This window comes from Andrena cerasifolii, chromosome 4, assembly GCF_050908995.1.
Source record: "Andrena cerasifolii isolate SP2316 chromosome 4, iyAndCera1_principal, whole genome shotgun sequence".
Lineage (NCBI taxonomy): Eukaryota > Metazoa > Arthropoda > Insecta > Hymenoptera > Andrenidae > Andrena > Andrena cerasifolii.
Window position 1 is genome coordinate 3441422 of NC_135121.1, and position 26685 is coordinate 3468106.

The window sequence follows — 26685 nt, forward strand, 5'->3', positions numbered from 1 at the left end:
TTCTGTATTTTTCTGGTTTCCTTCCTAGCCAGAAGTGTATTGTTCCAAGTAAAAAAAAGTTTCAGTCGAATTGGATAATAACTTTTGGAGATACATTTGCCGCTACTCAAATACCTATAACTTCGGGAATATTACGAATTTAAACAAATCCTTTTAAACAAGTGTTCCTAAAAGATTGAATATTCGAAAAATTAAATAAAAAAAAATAGACTTTTAGACCGGAACCTCCCCATAAAGTCGAGTCTTCAAGCTCGACGGCTCGAGTAGTACAAATCTCCATAAAAAACTTCAGAAAAGTAAAAAAATTACGCCAAGTACATGAAATCAAATAAATCACAAAAATTAGAAGATAATAATAATTATAAAATAAAAAAAGATGTGAAATCAAAATGAGCTGCACGTACATAAAGGTAATGATAAATACAAATAAATATTTTAATACGAATAAACAATTTTATTCAAAATAGTCCAATTCTTAACAATCGTTTTTTAACTGTTTTCGTTTATATAGAGAAAAAGTAAATAGTTTTGATACATCCAAATTGATCGTCAATAACATTTTTTCATTCATTTTGTATGTATTTTCTCAAGTTTCCGCTTACTATATACTAAAGAGGAAGGACCAAAGTATATTTCGGCATATTTGTTATTAAGTAATTAATTCAAATACAAAATTAAAAAAATTGAAAACAGAATAACGTATCGACTAACCCCGCTGTGGGGTAAATTGATACATTTTACCTTCGTTCAAATAACATTTTTTAATTCATTTTGTATGTATTTTCTCAACTTTTCATTTACAACATATTAAAGAGGAAGGACCAAAGTATATTTCAGCATATTTGTTACCAAGGAATTAACTAAAACAAAAATAAAAAAAATTGAAAACTGAAAAACGTATCAACTAGCCCCGGTCTCCCCTACAAGATGTGAAGTTTGATAAGCGATCCAATATTGAAGCATAATTATTAGCTGACTAACAACCCCAGATCATCCAGTTCCTCCTCGTAATTCCTCCCACAGGTACTATTGCTGATGAGAACTTACACGCGTACATAGATTTCTGTCGCATCGTCATTATGCGCACATACATACGTACCAGCGCGTTCGCTGTTTAACTGCAACCGCTTCCTTCCAGCAACGCCTTTCCATACCGCATGAAATCCCCTGGACAGAAACGGGCGATAAAAGTGAACGACTATTAATAACCTTCGGAATGCAGGCATTGAAGGACATAAATTTCTTAATGTAAGTCGGACGATCGGATTAAATACTTATTTCTCGGATGGCAGCGGCTAAATTTACTGAACTTCTCCGCGGGCCTGAATTCTTAGCGGCTAGTTACGCCGGCTGTACGCGTGCACACGTAGGGGCAGAGGACGTATGCGCGTAGTAGTACGTACGGTGCAACGGCGTTGGTACGTAGAAACGGAGATCAGCATACGTCGCGTATTATTTACAATTGGCGGCGATTTATGTCTCTGCGCCGTATGAGGGCAGGCAAGCAGGCATAGGGAATGTAGAGTGAGAAAGAAAGGGAGAGGGAAAGGGGAAAGACAGGGAGAGAGAGGGTACAGAAGGAGAGAGAGCGCGGCCGCCTTGCCAGCCAATTCCCGGCGGCCCGCTATATTTACGAGGCCCATAAAGTAGCGGGCACGGCCGCGTATATTGCCGCGTAAATATCAGCTTATGGAAATATAGAGCTCAATATCTGCCTGCCTGCCTGCCTACCTGCCTACCCAACGCGTTCCGCAGCTTTCCTTCCCTTTCCATTCAAGGACCATCCTGTGTCGGTGTCGGCGCCGGTGTTGGGGTAGTTTTCGTTCAGCTCGTTGGTAATCGCATATCTTGCCTGGAAAAATTATTTTCGGTTCCTCCAGACCCCTCGTTGCGCGGCCAGTTTGACGTGCTAAGAAATTTACTTCTTTTTCCATTCTACGTCCCCGGAAGGCATAATTTTCGCATTCTTAAGTCGTTGTTGCGCTTCAGGTTCAACGCTCCGCCTCGGGCTATTTTAATATGCTTCGTTAACATCTTGACCACTGTACACTCTACGAAGCAGGATTTCTAGACGAATTAGCCTCAGGGTAGAGGTACCAGTAGTTGACCGTGTAACAGCAGTTGGCAACTTTTCAGAAAAACGTGAAAAATATGGTTTTTAGAAGTGGCGAACTGTGGGTATTAGGAGCCTCGGTGCGCTGTTGAAAAGACATAGTTGCACTTCTAAAAAACTTTTCACGTTTTTCTGAAAAGTTGCCAACTACTGGTACCTGTAGCCTATTTCATGGCCACGAGTGAGTCTTTACGATTTGCTGGAATTTCAAGAGTTTTCTTTACTATTTAGGGCTATTTATAATAGCTCAAACGTGTGCTTACATTTAAGGATCTCGTATGAACTTTCACTTTTCCTCTCTGCACAATATCTTCAAAGAAACTTTTACTTAATTTCATGAAAATCGAACGTAATATCGCATGATTTTTATACGTGGTTACTGCTTGTTCGTGATGCCATTACGTTTAAGGCGTGACAAATTAACTTATTATTTCACCACAAGCAACACGCAATTAATCAATGGAATCTTCAATCTAGCATGCATTAACATTAATTACGACGAATGAGCCAATGAATGCGAGCCTACGTTGCGGAAAACACGATCACGAAGCGTTAAATCAGATCTTCTTTTCAACGTCCAGCCATTTGAGCGCGCACGCACTTAGATCATACATGATTTAAAAAGGAGCAGACGTTATAATACTAAATTCATGCATGCGCCGCGTGGAACGATTACCCTCCCCAGGTTGACTGCCAGATGCGAAAAACATCGAAATCAAAAGCATATGCCATTAACGTTCTTTCTCATCCGAAACTCTGCGAAACTGGGGTGCTACTCTGATTGACAGCGTCTCCAAGAACTTCGCACGTCACGTCAAACCAGCGAACTGGCTAAACGAAGCCTACGGTTATATGGTGCGCGAAATCTTATGATCCCGCGGAAAGTCGACGGGTTTGTTTTTGTACTCTAAATGCGGGTTCAGCCTAGCGAAGCAGCTATGGGGAAGGTCAGATATATTGGCCGGTCTGAGCGGTTTCGCGAGCAGCGATCGAGGGGAAATTGGCCCTCTCCAGTGAGCCTCGCGCGTGCTCATGGATTTGTCACTTGGAGTTGCCAGACTCCTGAAGGGTATGGCGAGGTAACAGGAACGCTGCGGCTCGGGCTGCGCTGCTCCTATGGCGTCAGCCTCAGAGAGAGTGAGAACGTTACGAAAAGGAGCGCCGAGGCAGGCAGGCGACGCGGTGGGGGTTACCCCTCACTCGCTCCGACCGGCCAATATATCTGACCTCCACCATAGTCAGAAGGGCCAGTCTATCGTCAACGGAGGAGAACGCGACGAGAACGCCTGACGCTGGCTGACACCATTAGCGCAGCCATCCGTCACCATTAACACAGATGTCCGTGTGTTTCCGCGAACATCGCATTAATCACACCTATCCACATAAATTTCCGCCAGTCCGAGCCGAGCAACGAAACTCGAGCGCGTCCTGACACCTTAATGGATGATAAATCAGGAATTCATTAAGGGAGGCGACAGATGCAACGTATTTATTAAATCGAATTCGACGCCAGCAAATGGCTGTATTTTAATCTGTCTAGCGTCACGAATGTCCGCCAGCTAAGTCCTCGGCGACGCTGCCGAGACTGAGCTCCGAATGTCAATTAAACCCAACGGCCATTCTCGAGATCTTTGGCTAAAAACAGAAGAAGATGAAAATAATTTTACCGCTCAGCATCCCCCCCCGGCGGGAGTGGAACTTTGAGTTATGCGTCCACGATACCGACGGTCGTGAAGCAAAGTTTGTATTTATACATTGCAAATTAATTGGTGCGTCTACGACGCCGTATATAATGCCCCGTGAATAATGGCGGGAAGATAAAATGACAAAGTGGTGTAATATTTCATTTCTTAAATTAACACATATGATAGACGGTCAATAAATTTCGTTTTGAGGTGACCCAATTTTCCCAGATGCTGATGCTCTTATTTTATGGATTTTTATGCATTTAGCAGAAACAGGGTTCGTCGATGTAAATAAGGACAGTAAAATATAATAAATACGAATAGTAAAATGTTACATAATAGAAAAGTTGAAACTTGTTACTTTGCCCTGTTGATGAATTTTAATCTACAATATGTTTAGCATTTTTAATAATTAAGTTACCGCCATTAACAAATTAGTAATTCCATTCTGAAAAATTGCACGCAAACTAGAGTCAGAAATAGTAAAATCACGAATTTCTTAACCACGTTTTCGTGTTTCCTAAACATAAATTTTTAGGACCGATTTGAAACCCAGTTGTAGGTTTTAACTTTCTTATTCAAAATTGTAGTTGTTATCAATTAAAGGGATATTAAAATGATCGTCAAAATTTCTGTTTAAATTGTTTTACGTGCTACTTAAATAAAACTGAATTCTTTAGAGTAAACAGACGAAATTAAAATTCGTAATCCTCTGGTGCATAACTCGTGAATATTTAGGAATTGTTGCTTCACGTGTTCATCTTCATAAAAAAAATATTGTCATGTTAAATATTTTATATAAGTAAAAAAAAATATACCCCTACATTGAGGTACAGTAGTCTTCATTTAAATAGCCTTAGCTGAAAATATGTTATTTTGGATAAGTGGAATTATAGCATGAGGTAAATATGAGTATTTCCAACATGGGCTACTATTATAAATAGCTATATCGACTTTTCATGTCGTTGCCTGCATTTATGAGAATCGTAACTATCTCATTACTAACAAAGCAAAATAAATATTCGCATGAATCGATCAGTTAACAATCAACACTTCTGTAACTCAATTAGAAGTCTTATAATCACTAGTCATAATCATAGTTAATATTATCACTATTGTGAGTAGTGTTCATTCTTGAGAAATTTGATAACTGTTTATTTCTTATTTCTAGAGAAATACTATAATTTCTCGAGAAACTGAAGTCTGGGAAAAATATTATAAATCTCATTTATTTTCGTAAATGAATGTATTACTAGTTAATCTTATTAATAACATTAGAAACTATCTGAATCCTAATAGAAAATCACAGTACAGAAGATATTATTAACTGCTGAAGGTGCTCTTAAATTCTTATTTAAAAATTTAGAAAAACTGTATACTGAATTAAGTACCTAATGAGTTTCTTGTGGCTATTAAAGAAGAAATATAGAAAAGAGGAGATAAGACTATGGTGTCCCGTATAAAATTTTTGCATGATCCAGAATTTCTTCCAAAATGGTCAAAAGACGCATTTTTTTCATTTAACAGCCAATATAGATATATATATATATAAAACGTCAAAATATAACAGTAACAGATTCTGCCACAAAAAAATAGATTCGCTGATGCTACATTAGACGCATTGTGCTATTTAAAAATAAATTTTAAAACCAAAAAGTAATGTTTCGCTTTGTACAAATTTTGTATTAAATAAATAATTTTACCAATTATATTTAAAATCTATTTCTTCATTTACACAAGTTTTGTATAAATTAGGCAGGAATAATCATTTAGTTAAAGTTTTCTTGTGTTTTTGATAAATATTATCAACATTATTCCAAAAATATAATTTTTGCAATATTTTTTTTTCAAATTCTCGAGAATTCTCAAGAAATATGACCTCATTTCTGATTTCTTGAGAAACAAAAAATATCGAGAAATCAGGAACACTAATTGTGAGTCGTGGAACATTCTTGATTGCTGAGATACAAACCAGAGAAATTGCAAGGAAAATTAACAGAAGTGCTAAAATCATTAATAATTTATTTAACATCGCTGAAAATTATAGGGAAAAATATACAGCAAGTATAAAAAGAGCTACGCCAGAGAAGGGGAGAAGATTAATTGTACATAAGATTTACCACTTGGCAGTTTCCGTGAAAAATTCAACAGGAAGTTGGAAGAACAGTAAGACACATAATAAAAAGATAAAAAAACATAAAACATCGAAAAAGGTGACGAAAGCTGTATCGTATTAATTATTCAATGGCATAACGTCATTCTTTCAGATGAATAAAAAATATATAAAACAAAAATTTATGTTAAACGATTTTATTAAAAATGTAGTAAAAACTAAATTAAAATGCACTACAAACTAAAAAATAATTATTTTCTTGTTCATCAATTTTGATGGTGTTAATATCACTTTAAATAAAATCGTGGAGCACCATGTGCAACCAGAAGTTGAAGAATCGGTTGGCAAGTAGAACATCATCAACTACAGTTTATCAATTTTATGTCACATTACAATCTGTATCCCGCAATTAAAATATTTTGTTTCATTAATGCGAATGAAAACTTTCTAACAACAAATTCATTTCGATGCTTGCTTCTGTATTAAGGTGATACATATCCTGTTATGAAATATCGTACCCCACGATTTTATTTAAAGTGATATTAACACCATCAAAATTGAAGTACAAGAAAATAATTATTTTTTAGTTTTTAGTGCATTTTAATTTCGTTTTTACTACGTTTTTAATAAAATCGTTTTAAATTTTTTTTTATATATACATTTTTTATTTTCTAGTTTTTAGTGTTTGTGGATTTACATTTCACAGCTCAGGCTTTTTTACAAATATCTTTTATTGCTGTATACAGTTTACCAGATTGCTTAAACTTTGTAGTGCTACAGTCACTAAAAAATAATTATTTTTTTGTACTATAATTTCGATGGTGATATACTACGAACCCCTGCAAAGTTTTAGTTTTACTATTCGTACATACGTGACGGATCATTTCTCGATAAATTGTGTATTTTCAGCGGCTTTTTGTTGTTTTCGTAAAAAAACGCGATTGGCTCATTTCAAGTCGTTTGGATTTGTGGTTATGGGTTATATTTATTGATGACTGGATAATTTCGTCACCCGCTTGGGGTTAATTTTTTTTAACCCGGCGGGAGACGCACCCCATATTGTAACACAGGTTGTTACTACCGGGTCAAAAATACCCAAAATAGAAACGCAAAAAACCTCGGTTTCAGAATATTTTTTTTAACTTTGTAATTTTTCTGTTAAAGTACAGTGTTTTAAGAATCAAAGAAAATTTATGAAATATCTTAAAATCTTTATTAAAGTTCTTTAAAAAATTGTAACGAAAACTCAGTCTTCATATTTTCGCAACTAGCGCCTCTGTGGTATATTTTACCCAGTAGCGCTTCCCGCCGAGTTAAATATTGTATTGTCATCCAAACTACGCACGCCTGCAAAGTTTCAAGACAATTGGATAGTTGGAAGTGGGTTAAATTTGAGTTGCCAGATTCGAACCATACAAACAAACAAACAAACAGAGGATCGAAGCTGAATAAAATCGTTTAAAAAGACTTTGATTTGGATAAACCGACTGAATATGTGTAACCAACCAGTTTCTCGCATGTTCCAACATTTGATTTGTCTTACAATAGGTATCAATTTCACTAGCTAACAGAAATAATAAAAAGAAGCAAAAATGTTTTGCAAATTGTAAATCTTCGAAATAATGGGGTTTGAGATACCTATTGAAATTCTTAGTTTATAAACCAATTGTTACGTAAGTACTATACAATGATTTTTCCAGTGTTGCCTGATTGGAGACTTATAGACTTATAAGAACTAAGTTATTGTCCATCACTCGAAAGTTCTCTAAAAAAAGGCTTCTGCGGTGACCACTGCTGCTCGAAAGTCGATCATCTAAAATAAAAAATTCAAAAGAATTTACTTATTATATTATATTATCTAGTATTTGAACGAAGGATTTTTTTATCCGATGCTTAGTTTTCTTTTAATTGACGAAAATCAGGCACGATTTATGATAAAAATTGAAACTTTTACTTTAAACATCAGCCATTTTTTCCCAAATCGATATTTCGAAAAATCCTTCGCTCAAATACTAGATAATATAATATAATAAGTAAATTCTTTTGAATTTTTTATATTAGATGATCGACTTTCGAGCAGCAGTGGTCACCGCAGAAGCCTTTTTTTAGAGAACCTTCGAGTAATGGACAATAACTTAGTTATTGATAAATATTTTTAAATGAAAAAATTACGATGCACGGTACTAAATGCAATCCTTGAAAGGAAAAAAGAATTTTTGAGAAATGTGTTATAGCTTCTGGGTAAAAAATTTCCAAAGACCACCCTATTTCGGCCTCCTGACTGAGCATGACCCCTTAAATATTCTTAAGAATGTAGTAGAAAATATTGAACATGTTGTGGGGAAACAAGTTACATTTTTCAACACGATAGCATCGCAATACATTCAGCATGTGCTTTAAGAAAATGGTTTTCTGGAAGAAATATTGAAGTTCATACCTAACCGGCCTTATCTCCTGATTTAAACATTATTGAAAATGTATGGGGATAGTTTTCTGCGAAAATTTATGATGGTGGAAGGCAATATGAAAATCGTTCCGCCCTTATCAATGCTATAAAGGCGACTTCGATGGATATCACAACTGTATATTTACATTCTCTGCATGATTCATTTTTCTGTCGAAATTTTGAAGTTATAAAGAGCGAAGGGAAATACACCAAGAAACAAGTTCAAACTTCAGGTTATAAGTGCACTCTCAGATATGTATTTGTATTATAAGTGGACTTAAATATATTTTGTTCAGTACCATTTAGTGCAAACATTTTTCAATTTCATATTTAATTCACCATAAATATATTATACATATGAGTGGTAAATATTTATTTTTCGTGTTACCGGTGCAAAATTTATTTAAAAAACAGGCGAGCCTTTTTCAAGTAGACATGTGTTTCAACTTTAGTCAAATATACAGTTTTTTTTATCAAAATTTACTGCGTTAGACAATACGAAATAATTTTCAATTAATATTTTCAAAAACAGTGTTCACAACATTGCGTAATTGTGACAAGGATTAGTAAATATTTTGAAGAGAGTTGCACAATCTATCTACGAAAGTACTAATTTGTAATTTATGCAGTTGCATTAACTAAATTGTTAAGAATTAAAAAACAAGTATATGTATTAAAAATCATTAAAAATTGAAACTGAAATTATACGTTATAGCTACTGCTCTACTTTTGAATTTTTTTCTCTCAAATATGCTTCTACAAAAAGACAACACTGCACATATTATTGAACGGAGCAGAATTTGCTGAAATATCCTGAATCAGCGAAGAATACTGAAATTCTGAAGTTCTTCGTTCAGATTTTCCTTTTCGCAAAGTCAATTTTGTATTTGGTCAGAACCGAATAAGAAAGTGAAAATATTCCTATAATAAATTTCATGCATTATGACATGTAGTATAAAGAAAGTGAAAATATTCATATAATAAATTTGATGTAATATGACATGTAATAGTTTAATGTAATCAAATCTATTTCTTTAACATACAACATTTTGGTAAACACTCCGTATTTTGTAAGTATATTTTAATAAAACTAGTTTACAGCCATTTTGTGCAGCAGTTGCCACTATTTTTTTTTATGTAAAATGGCCCGCTGATTTCGAAAATAAGGTCTAAAAAAATATTCTATGGATACCTACGTTTTCGAGATATCGACAGGTCAACTTTTTACCTGTCTGTCTAAAAGGTGTTCCCACATAATTGCGAATAATTATCTCAAATTAAAGATAATTGAATCACCAACAAATCTACCTCACAAAATTTTCAGATCGGTTCAGTAGTTTGGGTGAAATCGATGGAAATATGTGAAAATGCAGGGACCAGAAATAACAGTTATTTTTTTAATTTTTTCAAAAAAAATCACTGAGGAAAAGTTAATTTTTATTTAAATGGAAGTCAGTCTTCATTAAAAACTGCATAAATTTTCCGAAAAATCAAGTGATTAAAAAGTATTAAGATTTATCTGTTTTGGTTACTGATAACCATTATTGTCAACAGAAATATTTTTTGGTCACTAATAACCATTATTGTCAACCGAAATATTGTTTGGTCACTAATAACCATTATTGTCGACCGAAATATTGTTTGGTCACTAATAATCATTATTGACGAGGGAAATATTTTTTGGTCACTAATAACTGTTATTGACGACGGAAATTGTTTTCGGTTACGAATAACCATTATCGATGACTAGATTTTTTTTTGGTTACGAATAACCATTATCGATGACCAGATTTTTTTTTGGTTACGGTATAGCCAATATCTATTCCGGAAATTTTATTTTAGTTGCGGCGTAACCAACATACATTGCGGAAATTTTATTTTGTAAGTTAAATCATAAAATAATTATTATTATGTGTGCACTTTTTTAATACCAAATTAAAGATCAAACATAGATTTACTGAAAATACAAAAAGAAAATTAAATGTGCTTAAGTTTTCCCTTTACACGTTTAAAACCCCGCGATAGTTACTCTTAAGTGATCAGAAACTGGGTCCTTGACGGTAATTGAATATATTTCCTCAGAGTAGCTCCTATGAAAACTAATTTTCCTTTTACACATGATTCGAAATATAAACTAAATAAATTCCTTATAAAAAAAAACCCGACCTACATATTTTTGTTACGACATATTTTAGGGTTGAAAGTCAAATAGGTACAGTAAAATTAGCTACTTAATATCTCCAATAAATTTTATGAGAGATAAAATCAGGTGCTATATACGTTACCTTTCCTATTACGTACCAATAAATTTTTATTCGTGGCTTCAGCATGGGCAAGTAATAAAAGAATACTACCCCTTATTTTTACATCTTGGATAATGTTACACTATCAAAGGAATGGGAAATGAAATCTCAGTTTTTTGCGCCTATTTCACGACTTTAACGTCAAAATGCATAATTTATTTCGAAGCAGTAGCTAGTAATGGCAATTACCAAAAAATTGATCCAAGTAACCAAGTTCCGATAAAAATGAAATTAAGTTTACACGAAACAGCCAAAGTTAACGTTTCTTTATCTAGTCTCCCAGCTTCAGTGCTTTCAAAATGTACAGTATGTGACAAAAGTAAGTAAACAGTCGCAGTTCTAGCAAACAAAAGATTGTATCGAAGTAAGTGTTTAATTTCATAGATCAAAGTATACATTTATTGATATTGCACGAGACTACTGAAATAACTATGCTAATAAAACTTTCACTAATTATTAATCTGTTTTTAAAAAAAAATAAAAATGCATGATACGTGAAGAACTCATATTACAAAAGTAAGTAAACACGAACTAAATAATAAATTAATATCCGCAACGATGGCCATTCCGAAATAATAGTTTAATTTCTAATCGATCGGGTAAGGAGAGCATGTATTTTCTACATTCATCAATTGAAAATAATTGCCATGTTTCCCCTATTAAATATTCTAATTCCTTTATATTGCGTGGTCCGTGTTCTGCGATTAGTAATTTTAAGATATACCACATATTTTCAATTGGCGAAAAATCAGGGCTTCGCGGAGGCCATTCCAAAATGTTAATTAATTTTCTTGTAAACATTTTTTTAACAATTTTCGCCGTATGAAATGGTGCATTGTCTTCTTGGAGAATAAAATTATTTCCTATCAATCGTTTCCCTTCTGGAATTATAACGTCTTGTAACAATTTCAGGTAAACTTGAGAGTTAACTTTCCCTTTTAAAATTATAATTTTCCCTACTCCAAAAAATGAAACACATCCCCAAACCATAATACCCTGTTTCATTGTTGGTCTGGAACATTGGTATGACAAAACTTCGTCTTGTTTCCTCCAGACATACTAATCATAGATTCATCTGTCCAAAGGATTTTTTCCCAGACCCTTAAAGATTTAAAAACGTGCTAATAATAAAGGTTCATTCGTTTCTTAAGATTTATCTTACTAACATAAGGTAATTTTTTTATAACGCGACCGTAATTTCCTGATGCGTGTAATCGACGTCGAATAGTCTGGGTTGCTGGTGCACTTTTACCTTCGCTTAATAATTTTGTACCAATTTTTGATGTAGATAAAAAGAGATCGGATGATGAAATATTAACTATCCTTTTATCTACTCGAATATTAGTGACTTTTCGACGTCCCGGTCTTGGTAAAGCTGATACTCTTCCATTTTTCTTATACGTTTTAACAATTTTAAAAATGGCTGCTGGTGTTTTATTAAAAAAGCTAGCTATTTCTCTATACGTCTTGCCCTCATCTTTCATTTTAATTACTATTCTCCCCTCCACGTTTGTTAAATGCTTCCGCTGAAACATTTTACCGTGTAGACCTTAAAGAAAGAACGCAAATGCCAAAGAGAAATTTACAGGACTGAGAATATATTTTAATGATATATCAACATAACCTTAATGCATCGAAATGATTGGTAGAATCTATGAGTTTATAACCTAAAAGAGGTAATTCAAAAATACATTTCAGGAACGGAATACAAAATGAAAAATCAAAGGTGTTTACTTACTTTTGTAACCTTGTAATATATATGTTCTAATTAACATGGTATAATAAACTTAATGCGCAAAAGAAACTTATGCTCCAAATAGGAATAACAATTAGGGAACGTCGCCATAACGTTTGCTGTTTTCGTTGCTAGGATACCTAACTCTAGGTTCCAGAAAAATCTATTCAAACGTCAGAAACTTTTGTGTTTATTTACTTTTATTACATACTGTAGGCGGTCACAAATCAAAGTTTGCAATTAGTCGTCTGTTGATAATTCATAAGAATTTATAAAACACTTTGAATTATATTAACACGTTGCTACAAATGAATTCAAGTTACAATGAAAAAGCCGATACCCACCTAATGGGGAAGATGGCGCAAAGCTCGGCGCAGAGGGCGCCACTAGCGCATGTACTGCGGTTTTGCATGAGTGCGCATGCGCGAGTGGTTTGCGCGCGAATTTTTCATTTGTGGAATGTATGAAGTGGGTAGTTACATACTGTTTTATACGTGGTGGCGTCACGGGTGGGAAAAAGTTGCAGTTATCTTCTTCATTGTAAAAGGTCATCTTAAAAATAAATGGCGTTCGTCGCCGAGTAATATTTCATGCTTCTTATCGAAGTTAGATGTTGAGCGTTTGCTGGCTTCTCGTTAAGGGGAGTTTCGGTCTAAAAATCGATTTTTCTTTTATTTCATTTTTCGAATTTTCAACCTTTTAGGAATACGTGTCGAAAATGATTTGTGGAAATTCGGAAAATTTTCCGAAGTTATAGGCATTTGAGTAGCGCCAAATACATGGCACTCATGTAAAACTTTAAACGCATTTCTCTCAAAACAGTGTTCTCAAAATCGTTGGGACCTGTATTTCCAAAAGTTATTATCCGATTCGATTGAAACTTTTTTTTTATTTTCATGAATATACTTCTGGCTAGGAAAACAGAAAAAAATACAAAAAAATGAAAATCTATCATTTTTAGAAGCGTTGAAGGGACGAAAAAAATAGGGAAAAAGTGATTTCAAACTTCAAGTGTTGTTATTTTCTAAAAAAGGCATTTTTGTAATTTTTTCTGGTTCTTCCCAGCCAGAAGTATATTCCCAAATCCCACCGATTTGGATGATTTTTTACGCCTCGAGTTTAACGACTTCCCAGAGCCGTTCGTTCGAAATTTCACGAAAAATAATTCAATTGGATTGCCGTCACTTTTTAACTTGATGTCGAAGGGACGATGTTGATTGACCATAACGTGAATTTAATCTTGCTTTATGAAAGTATGAAAAGCGATAGTGGGCTCGTTGGGACCGCAGGCAACGACATCGGGAAATCCTTAGTATTACAGCTCCGATTGAAACTTGGCCAGATATTTCCCAAGCGTGTTGTCGTGTGTACCGGCCACAGATTCGCAGAAGGTGTAACAAGCAACCTCCCTCAGCGGCAATCAGGATTTACCCGAAATTAAACCTCACTGAACTTGAAATCCCAGAAGTTATCATCGCACTGTTGATCTTGTATGTGAACCTACCTACCATGTGTTTGCATGCTGCAAATAATTTTTTGCTTCTACCTAAATTATCCACGTTGTGCTTGATCAGTCGAATAAATATTTTATAGAACGATGTCTGTGTGTTTAATTCGATAGTTTCAATGAGAGACTATTTTTTCTTATCAGTGATAAGCGACTTGGTAAAATCCTTAGTTAAAATGACTCGTCACAATACCAAAAGGTAATTGCACCAAAAGCTTGATACTTTAAATTAAATGTATAATAACAAGGTAATGCAAAATGATACTGAATTTGTGAACATTTACTACCTTATTTTTACTTTGGCAACACTACATAATAGTTATATTAGAATTTACTTTCATTTCACGCCTGAAGTTTGCGATGATTTTAAATTCAACGAAAATAAGTGCAAACTAACAAAAGTGTACATTGAATTGGAGTGTCTTAAGGGTACTGGCAGTCGTTCCTGTTTAATATGAAGCATTTCTGTCTCAATTAATTATCAAGAAATAAATCGAAACTGAAACTTGTTCTTTGGCATGAATGTTATTAACATCATAAGCTTTAAAAAACTTGTTTGTTTAATCAAGAATATGCATTATATATGACGCTACAGATGGATCATTAATGAGGCTTTTTAATAAAGTTTCTTTTGTTTTGCAGTGATAACTCAAAAACGGAGGTTCCAATTGATTCGAAACAAATTCGAGCATAATTTGATTAAACAATTTTTTAACGAAGTGACAGTGAAATCCATTTCATACTATCAAATTACTGATATTTTGTCGTAACATTACTATAAACAATTGATTGGTATGAAACAATTTGTTAATATAATAGATTTTAGTAATATTAAATAACGATAAGCGAAATTTGGATGGTACATTGATTTTCTGACGTAGGCATCCACTAAGTAAGGGTTCTTGGAAATTTCATCCCCAAGGGGATGAAAAGAGGTAAAATTTGTTTTCACGGATCACTCAAAAGCTCTTCGGTCTGATTCGATAACGATACTTGGTTATAGCCTGGCAACACAAATGCATAAAAACCAATTTTTAAATTTTACCCTAATCAACCCTTAAATGAACATATATATATATATATATATATATATATATATATATATATATATATATATACCCCTCAAAGTTATAAGATTTCCAGGTGTTCGTCTCCGATTGCTTTGCTTTTTGGATATGTTTTAGAGGACAGAAAAATAAGAACGTGTCTTTTTATTTTGGCGTGTTTGCATGTTTAGGGGGTGAAACCACCCCTCAAATTTACAAGATTTCCAGCTGTCCGCCTCCGATTGCTTTGAATTTTGGATATGTCTTGGAGGACCGAAAAATAAGATACACGTGTTTATTTATATCTCCCCGTTTTCATATTTAGGGGGTGAAACCACCCCTCAAAGTTATAAGATTTCCAAGTGTTCGCCTCCGATTGCTTTGGTTTTTGGATATGTTTTAGAGGACAGAAAAATAAGAACGTGTCTTTTTATTTTGGCGTGTTTGCATGTTTAGGGGGTGAAACCACCCCTCAAATTTACAAGATTTCCACGTGTCCGCCTCCGATTGCTTTGAATTTTGGATATGTCTTGGAGGACCGAAAAATAAGATAAACGTGTTTATTTATATCTGCCCGTTTTCATATTTAGGGGGTGAAACCACCCCTCAAAGTTATAAGATTTCCAGATGTTCGTCTCCGATTGCTTTGCTTTTTGGATACGTTTTAGAGGACAGAAAAATAAGAGCGTGTATTTTTATTTTGGCGTGTTTGCATGTTCAGGGGGTGAAACCACCCCTCAAATTTCATGAGAATAGGTGGTGCCATCCTCCGATTGCCTTGGTTTTTGGCCAAAGCAATCAGAGGCGAACACCTGAAAATCTTATATCTTTTAGGGGTGGTTTTACCCCCTAAATATGAAAACGGGCCGCTATAAAAAAACACGTATATCTTATTTTTCGATCCTCTGAAACATATCCAAAATTCAAAGTAACCGGAAGCGGGCACCTCGGATACTCTGCTTGTAAGTAGTCTAAAGTTTAAAAACACCTTCAGCGTGTGAATTAATATCTGCTTTAGATACTTTGGAGGCAGCGCGTTGGCGCGAAGACACTCCAGTGCCAGTCACAGAGTAAAATGTCAGTTCCTGGTACATTCTCCTTAAGGTGTTGTAAAATACTACATACATATACAATGCGAATTACAGTATTCAATACCGACATTCGACGTCTATATCTACATTTTACAAAATTATACAAAAATGTATAATTTTGATATTCATAAAGATATCTGAAAATTATTCCGGCTGTTCAGTAATCATGAAGGTCTGATGATAAAGAGTGAAATAATGAGGTTCACGCCCCCTTCCGAAGATTTCAATACGCCCCTTTCATTTCAACTGCCTTCACTCTCAAAAAGTTGCCATGTCCAGGAAAGCTCCGCCCAACAATTATTACTGTCAGATAATGAACCGACTACGGAAAACTCTTCAGTTCCCTTAATTAACGTCGCTACATCGGAAAGTCATTCCTCATTTATAGGGTCGTAAATATTATCGAAGTAAATGTCACAAAGCATTTCAAGGGTGTAACAAGATTCACATTAATAATAATTAATTTGAAATGGACGCAAGTAGATACTGCTTGGACAGTTATTTGCATCGTAACACGTACACGCTAACATGAATTATTCTTATATCTACTTTCTAAATCTACAGAGTCTCGTAACCATTATTGGCAATCCAATCACGAATGTAGGTACCTGCCTCTGACTTGTGTTTGTAAAAATATTTATAATTTAAAATGTATAAATATTGTTTAAAAAATGTTGCGGATCTTAGATAAGAAAGCAATTAGAGCTCACAGAACAGAGAATGTAAAGTGCTGGTAAACATTTGTAAGTGCTCGTTGCGAGAATTTGTTGGATAGAAAGTGACTTGCAATTCAAATATTGTGTTGCATAAACTAGATTTCTTTTTAATTCCTATGCGAATAAAAGTGCTAATAAATAAGCGGTTTACAAAACTAATGATTACCTAATCATGAAAAAACAGCGTTTTCAGAGAATTATTTATTTGTTATTATTGCTCTTTTCCAACAGATATTTTATTCGTAACTTCTTTTTTCACTCCATTATCAAAAATGTCCTCAAAAACATGCACAGTATTATTATTTGTGTACATCGTATAGCATTTTATATACATAACTGTATAATATTTCAAATATTATTTTTCACTTCTGTTGTAAAGTGCATTTACACTTTTTCGGTAACAGAAGGTCATAGTTTTTTCTACACTACCATAATTGAATGAATTTTTCATACTTTGCAAAAAAATATTCAGATAGTTGTGTCTAGAAATAAGTAGTTTGAAAAACATGTTCACTTGCAAAGTATGTCTGTTATTTTAAGTTTGCAAAGCGGATCAGGATTTGTCAAAGCAACTTTTTATTTAATACGCCATTTTTTTTTTGTTCATATTATCTTAGCTAATTGAGTGGTTAAGAGGTTAATGACGTAAATACTCTTAAAAACTCAGATAACTGTATTGGTCAGTTTTCTTACCTAACCTAATGTGACCTTGTGGGAAAAAAAACTATGTTTTTATAACATACTGTGACCTAACATAGCATCGCGTGGGAAAAAGTGAAGGCAATCATTAAAAACACCGTTTCTACTCGAAGCATTCCTTTTTGCAATAAAAAATATCCAAGTATTAAATCTTCTACGCCAATCGATGGTAGTACAGCTTTCGAATACGTTCGAGTTATACGCGGCTCTGCAGGCGTTGCAGCATTTAAGTTAAATATGGCATAATCAAAGCACTCTCTCATTCTTGTACGCCACATAAAATGTAAAATGTTTTTTAATGTTGCGAAATGTTCTAAAGTTTATGGCTCGAAGTAGCATAAGTTACACTTGTTTCGAAATAACCTTCCGCTATTATTACACGTTACGTAACCTAGGGATATGAGGGAGTATCTAAACTGCCGAACAATCCGCGAATATCGTACTACCGACTCGGTCCCGCAGCGGCCACTAAATAAAACTATTTAAATATGGAGATGTATATAGGCCCGAACATAAATACGTTTGCTCGGCGTAGGTGCCGACTGATTATCAAGGTTTAATATTGCTCCCCGGGCATTCGCGGTTGAAGTAATGCAAGCCGCCGCGTAAGACGTACGGGCTTGGGCACGTGAGAGGGAACGATCCGTGGGGAGCAAACGACCGAGAGAGAGCGAGAGGCTGAGAGGGAGGGAGCGCGGCAAAGAATAAGGGAGAAAAAAGAAAGGAGCACGACCAGGTGAGGCGGACAACCGGTGGTAATGGAGCCGAGAGCCGACTGTAAATAATGCGGCTTATTGTTAAATCGCCGCGGTCCCAGCATCATTAACTCTATCGCAGATCTCTCTAGCGCAGCGGGTGTCGCGGAAACTCTTACCTCGAGTGGGTATGCGTGTTTCGAGTACAATGCCGGCTAATGATGCCTCGACGTCGGTATGTGGAGCGAGTAAGCCTGCACATAAGGGGTTGGATGAAACCGCAAAAAGAGACGGCGCTACTACCGACGAAGACGGATGATCCGCCGAGTCGAACCGATCGACGAATCAGCGAGGAAACCCGCGCAAGACAACGTGTCGCGGCGTGGCATGAAGGCAAAACAGGGAAGAGCAAGGTGAGCGGACGGGCAAAAGAAGCGTGCGATATTAACCGTGTCAGCGAAGGGATAGTTCAATAATACATTAGAAGGAAATGTCGCGAAATTTATTGGCCGCGTGTATGCAGGCTGAAGAGTAGAAAACGCGAGGTAATACATTGCAGCGTGGAGCAGAGGGTATGTGTTATTTTATAGCGCTGCGCGAGGTAAATGATAGATGCGTAAATCAGCATAGGTACCGCATGTTGTTTTCATTGAAGAGAAGGTTGACCAATGGTGTAATAAATACGTATAAAGAAATCAGAATTGAGAACGAGTCTATGGAGATAGAGCAAGTGATAAAATGATCTGCAGAACGCGGAATGTGGATTAAAAAAAAGGGGGTAATGCGAAAAATTAATGAGTTTGTGTATCGAGTATGTAGCTGAAGTTACGAATTCGTTGTTTTTGTCATTAAAGACACTTGTATATTTCAAGTGAATCATAATATTATTGTGTAACGCCACCAGGAACATCTTACACTGTATTCCACATTAGAGCAGACCTGTTTCGCGTAGGCACGGCCCTCGGGAGGCGTTGCTACGCCCGAAGGCGGGAAGATGCTATTGAAACGCCACGCCCCTCGACGCGTCCACACACAATGCGAACTCTGCACATATGTAAGTTACATGTGAGAGTTACATGTGTAAGTTACATATGTGTACAGTTCGCATCGTGTATGGACGCGTCGGGTTGCGCAGCGTTTCAATAGTATGTTCCTGCCTTTAACCGCCTATGTCAGTGCTGTGATGCCAGATCGGGGACGGGTTCCCTCGAGAATTTCCCCCACCTCGCGCATACTACGCCGGAGCAGCGTGTCCGTGAGCTCGGCGCTTCGGAGTCCAACTCACAGACACGCAGCTCCGGCGTTGTGTGCGCGAGGTGGGGGAAATTCTTGAGGGAACCCGTCCCCGATCTGGCATCACAGTGTCAGCGTTGTCCAGCGTAGGGGCCCCTCATGCACCTGCTTCCCCTTCCAATCTTTCTCTCGCACAGCGTGCCTTCCGTTGTCAAGGAGACCGCGCCGCGCTACGAAGGTTGATGACGGGCTAGCCGGGCTAGCGTCCTCGCGGTTAGCGTCGCGCCGTATCCTTGACAACGTGGACGAGAGTGGGAGAACCCCAAGCTCCCGCGGGAGCGACCTTGGACAGCGCTGGCCTGTTCTTCTCCGTCGCACGGCCCTCTACTCTCTCTGTTAACTTTTCGTGTGGGAGGTTGTTTACGTTAACAACGGGCAGGCCCCGCGTTTGGGATGTACCAGTTATTCCCTGGAAACCACCGCGACCAATCGCGTGCGGTTCAAACCGTGGGTAGTAGTGGGAGCTGCGCAGATCGGTGGCAAATCGGTAGGGGCGTCGGTATGCTCTTATATGGAATGCAGTGTATACAAGGTATTTTAACGAAACTTGGCCAAGCAGTATCTGTGTGAGATGTAGCAAAAATAAAAGAACCTAACGTATTAGAAATGTGCGAAATACAGCAGAGTAAAAGTATAGAAAAATAACGAGAAACAATTTTAGCAGATTAGAAATTATTTAGCTCAAGCGTCTTTCGCAAGCGTAGACGTCACGTAGCTTCATGATAAGTAGCCTCGTTGTATATGAAGAACGCAAATCTGTAATGTACTCGTAAATTGTAGGTTAATTATTTAATAGAATAACAGGGTAGGATTTGAAAATAGCATTTTGCGGAATCCCGCCCATTGCGCCACAAAAAGGAACGAAAAAAAAGATCAAATGTGTACTAATCTAGCATAATTTGTTGAGGCAATAAAGACGTATTATTATTATTATTATTATTATTATTATTATTATTATTATTATTATTATTATTATTAGTATTATTATTATTGTTATTATTATTATTATTATTATTAGTATTATTAGTATTATTAGTATTATTAGTATTATTATTAGTATTATTATTAGTATTATTATTAGTATTATTATTAGTATTATTATTATTATTATTATTATTATTATTATTATTATTATTATATATGGTACTTACTATGTGCGTCATTTAGTGCAGTGGCATAGGTCACGGGTGCAGGAGAAGCCACCGCAGGGGACAATGGACAACCCTTCATCACCCGTCGGCCGTCAATGATGGTTTTCTTTCCCTTCTTCTCCTGGCCACACGTAACGCCGTCGTGCATAGTGATTCACGCTGTGGCTCTACCCGCCGCTAATGAACGTCTCAATACTCACGCTGTGCACCTCCATCTTTCGAAGCGCACACCCCAGGAGCATCAGTCTAGTTTAGTGCCGTGTAACATGCAGTGGTTAATCATTTTTAGATGCTGTCATCGCTCCTATTTCAGCTTGTTCCCTTTACAATCCCCCCCCCCCCTCTTTTGAACATACAAGTTTTAACGGCTGCTGATACAAGCTTCTCCCCTTTCATCTGGTGTTTCCTTTTTGAAGACAAGCTACTAGATTGTTCAATGTTCGTTTATACATACTATGTGTACAGTAGTTTCACTACCCAAAAGGACAACAAGTTTGAAAATAAAATAATTTTATGGCAAATACTACACTTCACTCTTACTGCGGTTAATGTTGTTTTTATTTTGAGCACGGGATACAATCGGAACATTGGGATGATGAAATTAAATAAGAATTTTGAAAACAAAATTTAGAAACGTTAAATCAGTGTATGTTTCAGTTGTTACTAAAGTTATTACTGTCTTGTTAAAACTTGACATAATGAAAGAGTTTATAAAATAATATAACAGAACATAACAACACAGTAACATGCCAACGACATGTACGTTATTTTAATATATTATAATTTATTTTAATTATATACCTATTACTAAATACTTGAGTACATGTACTATATTCATTCATTTATGTATGACTGGATTCAAACTTGTTTAAGAAGCAGCTTTCAACTTGTTGACTCTTCTTCTGTACACTTACTAACTTATCCTTATTATTTTTTTATAAACGGTTTTATACAGTTAATAAGTCCCTGAAGTTAAAATTTAAAGTATAAGTAATCGCTTGTATTGCTTCAAGTTCTAGCACACAGTAAAATATTTTCTGTAATTTGTAATCGTTCATAAATACGAAAGGTAAACATTTTACTACATCTAGTCCATCAATTCTTTAAAAAGTATGAAAAATAATTTCCTACCCCCAACGATTTCAATGATTGTCATTCCAGAAGGTACCTACATAGAAATATTTAATACTACATAGTTATGTGGAAAAAGAAATTCTTCACATGACATGTCTGCTTAATAAGTGGAATAAAACATTTTAAATTACAGATTGTAAAATACGAGCAAGTATTTATGTACTTCCCCTTCAGTTGGAGTCTTTTTATGCATTTCAGTTTAACAATACCAAATAATAAAAAAAGTGCGAGAACCATCATTCCTATAAGTTCAGACCCTACAGTGTATCTCAAGGGTGTGTTTCTATTGTGATACCACGTCTAGCGGCATACGTGGCGTTTATTGGCCACGTTTGTTACAATAGCCCCTTAGAGGATTGCAAGTTTTTCGATTTCATTCGTACATGTTATCATAGATGATATTGCCTCCAGCTACGGTACATCATTGTTGAAATACATACATATTCTATGTTGGAACATATAGTTTAACCTGCGCGCCGTTCGTTCGGTTTTGTTATGGTGTCATATCCGCTTTAAGTAGTAGGTCTTTTTAACCGATCTTTGATTTCGGTTATTGGGTCTTCGCTTCCTGCTCAGGCCGGCATTTGCTAGGGTAAAGGACCCAATTACTGACACCTAACCAATTACTGTCACCCTACGCTATTTTAATTAAAATAACGAATAAATAAACTATATAACTATATAAACTATATAATCTATTATTTTCCTTAAAATAACGAATAAATAAACTATATAATCTATAGTATAGATTATAGGTTGAATTACATAATTCTTTTTGTGTATGACTTTACAACGTTTATTTATTCGTTATTTTAAGTAAAATAGCTTAAGGTGACAGTAATTGGTTAGGTGTCAGTAATTGGGTCCTTTACCCTATTGTTATGATCGTTGTATATCAACCCATTCAATAATAATCCCATTAACCCTTAGTTGTCACACCTCTTTTTTTCGATCAACTTTGATATACTTGGGTTGCTCACACCCAGAACAATTTTTGAACGACTGCCATTCTCATCTGAAGAATCCAATCGTTATGAAAAAAATCATAGGTCAATTTCAATGTCTCTAGAATGTATTCCAATAGTTTTCTTATTGAGATTTCATGACAGTTTTTGTAAAAAAAAATCTGGATTACCATATGTCGAGAAAACACGAAGAAAATCTTCAAAAAATTGTAACTTTTACAAATTTGAATATTAGAAGCTAAAAATTTACAGAGTTGTTCGCACCCAGAGTGTCAACGAAAAGTTAACTACTTCTAAGATAAGATTGCAACGCTTTTCTCTGTTCGAGTTACACAAACTGTAGCATTGTATATTTTCTTAAGATAAGTAAACTGTAAAAGAAAATCGAAAACGTAGTGTGAACTATTAGATTTGCTTACTTTTACTTTTCAGGAATTGTTTGGACTCTAGGGTAATACCATGTCTTTTCCTAGTGCAAAACTGAGTAGAGAGTGTGCAATACAATATTTTCACAGAAGGAAATTCATAAAATACACCTTTGGCTATATATCTTTCTATAACATATTATTTTTATTCCTACTTGTAAATATTCATATGTGTACTTCGACGCACTTTACATTCGGTTAATTCCAGTATTTTATTTCTTCTATGGTATTTACCTACTTGCAAATTCATAACAATTGCATAATACAGCTGAACATTGCAGAGAACCATGCATCAATCCTCGCTATTTACAGACTTGGATGAGTAGCAGAAAATTAACGTGCGCATAAGGTGAGAGACAGAAGAATGGAGCAATCCTATATAATAAGACGTTTAAGGCTGCCGTCTCATTTTTGTTATGGTCCGAATCGATCGAAGCGTCCTTTGTAAACAGACGGACCCTAATGAAACTACTGCGGTCGATAAAAAGAACTTCTACAGAGGTGACATCTCTAGGTACTCTATGTAGACGAATTTTTTACGCATAGTTGCCACATTATCTGTTCTCACCGTCTCTGCCGCGCTGTTGCCACAGCTCCTTCTATCGAGAAGTCTTGAAGGAATACGGCACGAGAACTGCGTCTAGCGTCGGAGCGTCAGAGCCTCGCTGAACGTAAAGGAGGATAGCAATAATGAAAATAGAGAAGTTGGGTAGCGAAGTTAGGAAACATGTCAATGAAACAATACTACTTTGCGTATCAATACTTTTTATTTATACGTAGAAGGATGTAATATTTTGTATAATCAATGTGCAATTTCAAAGCATACAATTTGAATAAGGTACATCACCGAAGTGTAACACGCCGATGGTAATGAAATTTATGAATGCTATAATTCTTCTAAAAACATATGACGCCTTCTTTTTTATCTAACTGTACATCAAATTATCTTTTATATCAACAAGAATTGTCTGTTGTTTAAATACAAATTTAATAACGTAATCATTTTTTTAAAACATCAATTTGGATGAAAAGTATATTTCAATTTAATGCTTTTGTACATGCTTTTCTTCGGAAAATAAGAGGGGTTTAAGTTGTCACATGTTGCCACATTCAAAATTGTTTTATAAATACAGAACCTCAAAGTACACAACTTTCATCGATTTTTTTTAAAATTACCTTTCGAATTTGGCAAAATTATTATTATATGCCCGATTTCTTCACCTCCGACTAAAGTCCCGGTCAGTGAATGACCAGTTGGATGCTATAATGTGGCACTTGTCGACCAGTTGGATGCCATCATGTGGCAGTTATGTGGAACATAACTCTAAATGGAAGATTACTGAAAGTGAAGAAATCGGCCGTAAATCCTCCTTATTTTCACATGGACTCTAACATATTTCAAATTGAACAAAATTCCAGGAGTTTATCCAGATATTATCTTTGCCCATCTCTGTCCACTCAAGCCTCCCTGACGACAAAATAGTAATAGGGGAAATGCGGCAACAGCGCGATGCGACTCTCCATACGTATCGGCAACTATGTCTTTCCTACATTTATCGGCTAGCTTGGACTTCCACCGGTTCTGATGGTACATGGCGCGAATATACCATCAGCGCCGGCGACGGAGAATCCTTGAAGCCTCATTCTGTCATTTCTCGAATGTGTCTCAGTACACGATTCATAAATTCACTATTATTTCAACGTGAGAAAAAAGAGCCAATAAGAAAACAGGCATCTAAAATTCATTATAATGAGCAAATTCCACTTATGCCCAAATCGCCCGTACTTTTCGTTAAGCTAGGTTTCCCTGAAGGCAACGTCAGGAACTTCAAAGTCGATTTTCTCGAAAACGAAGCGCGATATGAAAAAAAGTTACTCTTTCTTTTCGACTTACAACAAGTAAATAAGTCGAGAAAAAGGTATAAGATTTTTTGATATTGCGCTTCATTTTCAAGAAAATCGACTTTGAAATTCCTAACGATGCGTCCAGTCGCATATAAGGAAACCTGCCCTAATGAAACTCTCGGGCGATTTGGGCGTAAGCGGAATTCGCCCAATAATGACTTCTTACAAAGGAGTAATAATAATAAAAGTATTATGAATATTTATTAGAATTTGTTGCAGATTTTAATAGTTTTTTTTTTAATTTTTTTATGGCATGCTACACCAGTGCAGTGCCACTGCGTGCCTGCCGAATTCGCTAATAGTCTCTATTCTGCCGGAGATTATTATTGCGCCTGCCTGAGGCCGGAGACAACGGTTCAAAACCTGAGACTCCGGCTGAATGCCGAAGATCTGGCAACCCTGTATGTATACCTAGTTTACACATATGTACGTGATACTATCAGCTTTTGCGAAACATATTTAGGCACAAGCACTATTTTATACAAATATCAAGTGTACATGAAGGTACTTGTGCTATGAACAATGCCTGCTCATACCAACGCAATTCTTTGGTTGTGTCATTCTGAAGTATTTTAGGAGCAGTCAATAACAGCATGAAATCACCAGCTTAACCGCGATAAAGGCTTCACGGAATGCCATTGAGCTTTGCTTTGCAACAGAAAACATTTTGTAACCCACACCTGGATCCTGCCATGGTGAGACGATTATAAATATAAACAATGAGACCTAGGTTCCGTGTAACAACGGCAAACCTACTGGACGGATAATTAATTTTAATTAGGCAACCCTTGACACGGGGCAAAACGCAATATCTATTAAACGCATCTCCCGCAATGTCACGTCGCTCGCCAGCATGTTGAAATCCGACAGAGCTGCAAAGACGAATGGATTTATACATACGGTACGTGTATTACGAGCTATCTCCCAGGAAGAAACAAATATTTATGTTTCGTTATGCATCATTCCATCTCCGCCATAAATTGTAACGTTGTTCCATCCTGTCTTCTTTTTCACTTCGCATCTCTTTCTGCCAAACATGCGAGAAAAAAAGCGTTGAATTTTTTTCAACAATATTTAGAAAGAAAGATTATTTTCAGTAGACTTTATTACTTCACTTCGCGTATTTACTACTTCTTTTATTTGTGTACTTATCGGTGTACTTATTGTGGTTTGTCTTGAAGAATTAATTACCGACATTATATATGTATGTAGATGAAGTTGCATATTTTTTATTTGAAAAACTAATGACGTGCAATAAGAAGTATTTTGCTTTGAAAGCAGTTAACTGTTTTTTCAATGCGTATTCGAAGGCTGACTTTGCTAAGATGTTATAGATTACATTTCTTTGAATAACTGCCTACAGTAATTAATTATTATTTGGAGAAATCATGAAAATACTAACAAGGGAACATCCCGAACCCGAAAATTCAAAAAATTCTGAAACTTGGGGAATATGTAGAGAATTTCCTCCTGATTACAACGGAATTTTTGTTTGCTGCCCAAATTCACTCTAAGGGGGTGTAATTGACCCCTGAATATCCGGTTATTTTCCGATTTTGTTTTATAACTCGTGAACTGTAAAATAATTTTTTTACCAAATGATAGATGTAATTAAAAGAAGTAACTTTTGTCTCGAAACTTTTTTTCTATCTCTTACAGTTCC

General features: G+C 35.6%; 1 long non-coding RNA gene across 1 annotated transcript in view; it reads left to right on the plus strand.

Annotated features, from left to right (window-relative positions):
• Nucleotides 1-881: 881 nt before the first annotated feature.
• Nucleotides 882-26685, plus strand: part of LOC143368088 (uncharacterized) — a 363051-nt gene continuing 337247 nt past the window's right edge. Inside the window, exon 1 of the long non-coding RNA XR_013085142.1 lies at nt 882-897. This is a non-coding gene — a long non-coding RNA (uncharacterized LOC143368088). The remainder of the gene's footprint in view (nt 898-26685) is intronic.